The following is a 5,600-nucleotide window of genomic DNA, read 5'->3' as shown; positions in this document are numbered from 1 at the left end:
CCATAATTGACATGGTCCCAAGCTAATCAGGATATTTGAGCATCCAAAAAGCAGATGTCTCATGAAGCAAACACTCTATAGGTTCTATATCCTGGAGAATCTCCATTGTGGGGCAATTAGTAATGGAGTATGGTGGTTAACTATGAGAGCATAAGGGTCAGATGACACACATATATATATATATATATATATATGTCATGTGATTTTAGGCATTTTACTCCTACTCTGTATCTCAATGTCCTCCCCTATGAAATAACATTATTATTCATAGATTGCTGCAAAGATTGAATGAAGTACTAGACACAAAGCTTTGCACCAGCTATCTGGCACATTTCTAGCACATTTTATGTGTTAATTATTGATTTTATTACTTTAGGGGGCTCTCAACAGATAGTTGTTGAACAAATAATCTTGTGTACATTTTGGCAACTTTGTCATTTTTCTTAGACTCACAAACACATCTTCACTGGAAGTTAGAGATTAGGGAATAGTAGATATCACACCCCCATAACTCGGTGCTACAGATTGAATGTTCGGTTCCCCAAAATTCACATATTAAAATCTTTATGGCTGGGGATGTGGCTTAGTGGTAGAGTGCTTGCCTATCACGCATTAAGCTCTTGGTTCGATTCCTCAGGACCACATAAACAGAAAAAGTTGGGAGTGGAGCTGTGACTCAAGTGGTAGAGTTCTAGCCTTGAGCAAAAGAAGTTCAGGGGCAGTGCCCATGCCCTAAATTTTTCCAGGACTGGCAAAATACTACTACTACTAATAATAATAATAATAATTTAAAAATAAAATCTTAGCCTCCAATGTGATGGCATAGGGAAGTGATACCTTTCACAAATGACAACTTATAAAAGTAGAGAAATTATGAATAGAATTAGTGAACTTATGAAAGAGACCCCAAAGAGCTCCCTATTCTTCTTTGCCTTATGATAGCTAATGCAAACAGAAGTCAGTCATCTATGAACCAAGAGATAGGCCCTCAGTAGGAACTAAATCTTCCAGTGCCTCTAACTGCAAGTACATTTTTGTACTTGAAAACTGTAATAATAATTTTTCTGTTATTTATAAGCCATCCAGGCTATGTTTTTGTTGTAGAAGCTTAAACAGATTAAGTCTCTAGTCTGTCTATTTCAGACTACCCAAAAATCACAGAGTGTTTGTGCCTTCCTACAATTTTATAAAATCCAGTAATACTTCTCTAGTGTCTCTATAATCTAAACTAAAGTGAGTCTTGGGAACAAGGACATTCCATTGTTATCGTGGAAAGTATTTGGCTGATTCAGCCAGGATCCAAGGACTAAGACAAAAGAAGTCTGCACTGTACTCTTTCAAGGGTGCAAGGAAAATACACAGCCAGGAGCCAGTAATACCTAATCTGGCAGATGAGAGAGGTTAGGTTTCATCACGCTGCAGATTGGCTTTGAACCAACCCCCAAGTAATCAATATAGATGTTTAAATGAAGCAGCCAAAATGTATTACATAAAAAGTTCATCGAAGAAACAAGTGTTTCAGCTTGCAAAATAAAATATTTCTGGATTCTGAAGGAACGAAGAGGTGTAGGAGGAAATATTTAGAAAATGTACATCATCAGTACAACCTTGATTTTCAGAGTAAAGGTTTCTCAGAGCATTTTAAAACCATATCCATTAACTTCACCAAAATACACACACACACACACACACACACACACACACGTCCCATGGGAGTCATTAGTTGTGTAACCAGTGGTCATGCTTACAAATGTGTCTTGTCCATCCGATGTGATACTGGTAGGAAAGTAAGACTGGTAGGAAAGTAAGACTGATTTCAATACAGGCTGTGTGTGACTGTAGCAAACCCTCACTTCATTTTTCAGCTACCCCAGATAGAAAATGCTCACAGCCATTTCTATTAGTTTCTTCTGCCCAAGGTACCCTAAAGTAGAAGATACTTGCATGAGAGTAGGCTTTAGAAAATGACTGTATGTACCTACATCATATTACTAATAGTAAAAATTAGATTCAACAATTCTGCCTGCTAGAGACCATTGTCAAAAGTCCAATTCATTTGTAGTAATAGTAGTCCTTTGTACTACCCAGGAGATCCTTATGTAATCATTCTGTACTAAATATTTTTAAGAGCCTCATTCAAACTCATTTTAAATCTATTTAAATAACAAGTCAGGACTTTATAAACTTAAAGAAATCTCTTTCTACACATGTGTTCTATAAGGTTATTCCTCCTTTTTAAAAATACATAGTTCACACTGAGAGAAACAAGAGGTTTCTGATTATAAAGCATTGAAAAATACAGCCATCATCAGATAGTGTATGTTGGATAAACAGCATTCAATCATGTGAGTCAGACAACTACTGTGGATACAAATACATTTTTTGAGTCATGCTGGCTATTAATCAGTGGTAACAGCAATAAACAGAATGAAAAATTTTGTCCCAAACTGACTATTTTGTTGCTCATAATATTGCCCATTCATTCTCCATATAATTAGTCATTTTGCTAGCTTTGATAAGAGAGCTTGGCTTTCTATATCTTTTCTGATTACTTGGATACTGAGCAGTGTTTTATTGAGGGATCAAAACAAGATCTCATTTCAGTTCTACTGGGGTCTGAAACTTTGCTCACATGAAAGTCGTACTGGAATAGGTGGAGCCATCTGCCCAGTCTTCTATAAGCTTTATCAGTCCATGCATATCAAGTAAACATTGCCACCAGGTGAAAAGTACACACTGCTTTCTGAATCACTTTGCCTCAGGGCTTTCTTCAGGTAGATGTCATCAGTCCAGTACCAATATCTAGAGCTTATGGAACAAGTATGAATGTGTCATTTAGACTCACAACCTGTTCCTGGATGATTGCTTCTCCTGAGTACTAAAGACTGGATAGAATCAGCAGTCAATCAATCATCATTGACAGAGCACCACATTCTCAAGGTGAGTACTGGCTTTTTTGTGAATTTTAATTTGGCTTCTCTCTAAGATATAAAGCACTTTTCTTACTCACAAGGTGATTACAATGCAATGGGAAAGTCAGAATATTTTCTGGGAAAGTTAAATACGCAGAATGTGAATGAAGAAATGCCAAAGGATAGTACTTGATTAAGGGCTAAATGAATGATACTAAGATTAGTGATTTGAAAGCTCTGCTCCAGAGGGCTATAGGTGTTATAGGTTTAGTATAGATCGCTTTCAAAACTGTAGCAGAAAAAGGATTAGCCAATCAGTGAGGCCCCTACCTAACCTAACACCCTCGCTTCCACCTCCACCAGGATAATTTTTGTGTTTTGTTTTCACTTTGGTTTTGGCCTTTTACTTTCTATAGTGCATCTTCACATAGAATGTAATACGGAGAAATAACCTCAAGTTGTATTTTTTAACCATAATGGTGTTTTTAACGCCTATAAAAATTTAAATCACATAACACAACTATGGCCGTCTGTGTTGTTATTCTTGGTGGGATGTAAAGGATGTATATGGTTAGAAAGTTTCCAGTTGGGTGGTTTAAATAAAAGCACTCTATAACTGTCAGTCTACGGCACTGCACTGTAGTTAGTCTGTGATATCTCACTGACTGGATTAAGCAAAGGAGAAGCTTACCAAAGGATGCAGTATGAAAATAAAAGTGAAAAGATTCATTCAAGAGGCAATGTGTTTGAGATAAGCCATACCAAAATCGATATAGTCACCATTTTGTAAAGAATAGGTTATCAATACAAGAGATGTCAGAAAAGTTGAGAAGATGTTTCCTAGTAAATAGGCAAGGTCTTGATTGGCCCAATAAGGAGTTTCTACATATCGAACTGTTGGCCCAGCTAAGATAAACATCACATCCAAATCAGCTTCAGAAACAAACAACAGGAATCCTGGATGTCCAAAAAATTTGAGTAAGAACCCTTTATACAGTTAGCAAATACAGTCATTATATTCAATGCCTATGTAAGAGTTCAACCATGTAACTTGAGGGTATGGATGGGAGGGAAGGATGGAATGAAAACAATGGAAGGGATGGCATTGACAATTGTATTCATTGTACTCATAACCTGACTTGTGGAATTGAAAGTCCTTTGTACAACTATATATAATACATACAATATATATCTCCATATAATGCATATGTTTTTATTTATTATGTATTTTATATATAATCTTTAAGAGCCCTTTATACAAAGTAGTAAGCAGAATAGTCTCTGAGAGGTCCCTGTCACCATGTCTCTCTTCAAGTTATATTCTGGACCTAAGAACTGGAAAGTTAAAATTTTTGCTATAATCCCTTGAAGACCTAGACTTTGAAGAATTCATATGGATTTCTCTTAGCATTTGCAATTAATGACATCAAAATAAATGTTGTTGGGATATCCGTTCAGATAACAGGTAGTGTGTTCTTTATTGTACAAATAGAACAATACAATATGCTAACTTACAGAGCAAATTTTTTTTCATTCCCGAAAAGTTCATATACAGAATGTTGAATCCACATGTTGGTATTTGGAGGTAAAGCCTTGGAAAGTACTTAGGCTATAAGCACAGGGCCCTTGGGATGGGATCAGTACCCTCATGGGAGACAGGATACCTGTGTAGACAAAAGGAAGAGCCTCAAAGAACCCAGCCAAGCAGACAACCTAGATCCTGGATTTCCAGGTTCCAGAAACACATAAATGTTTGTCATCTAAGCATTCCAGTCGATGGTAATTTGTTATAGCAGTCTGAGCCAAAATAGTCAGGCACTCTTAGGCTGTAAAGATATAAAATCTAATTATTTAATATGTCTCTAGGTAAATATTCGGTTCTCATAGAATTAAAATAACGAACTAAACTTCAGAACAGATAAGAGCAGGGTTAAGATTTATAGACTCTCATCAGAAGCCCATGATCCCTCTGTTCAGGTCATCATTGGTCTCAAGTCATCACGTATCCTGTGAGTCATAATCTACTCAGAAATTTTTAAGTAAAAGAACACCAGTTATAATAAGACTAACTCTACCTGACTTCTTAATTAAGTTGTTCCTACTAATTAATTTTCAAAATTTGGGGGATATGATTAAAGCCAAAGACTCCTAGTAGTCAGTAAGAAGGTTCAGAACTGATGAAAAACAAATATCAGCAGGCCTAGGAGAGAAATTTCTTCTGTCCTGGCATGGAAACACAAAGCATCTGAACCAGGAGGCAGCAGCTCCTGATAGTGACATTAGTATCCAAAAAACAATGAACAGACACCTCCAATAACACATGGCTGCAATCCTAGCTGCTCACTAAACTAGGATCTGAGAATCCAGGTTTGAAGCCAATCGAGGCAGGAAAGTCCATGAGACTCTTATGTCCAATTAGCCACCAAAAAGCCAATATGGAGGTGCAACTCACATGGTAGAGCACTAGCATTGAACATAAAAGCTTTGGAACAGCACACAGACCCCGAGTTCAAGCCCCAGGACAAGCAGGGGGGGAAAAAAGGTTTCAAAATCCTGTCAAACACATGGGCTGGGAAGGTGGCTCAGTGGTAGAGCGCTTGCCTTGCATGCTCAAGGCCCTGGGTTCGATTCCTCAGCACCACATAAGAAAAAAGAAAAAAGCCGGAAGTGGCGCTGTGGCTCAAGTGG

The sequence above is a fragment of the Dipodomys ordii genome, unplaced genomic scaffold (genome assembly GCF_000151885.1).
Source record: "Dipodomys ordii isolate 6190 unplaced genomic scaffold, Dord_2.0 Scaffold34, whole genome shotgun sequence".
NCBI classification, from domain to species: Eukaryota; Metazoa; Chordata; class Mammalia; order Rodentia; family Heteromyidae; genus Dipodomys; species Dipodomys ordii.
The sequence above is the reverse complement of the archived record's forward strand: the minus strand, read 5'-3'. Positions refer to the sequence as shown.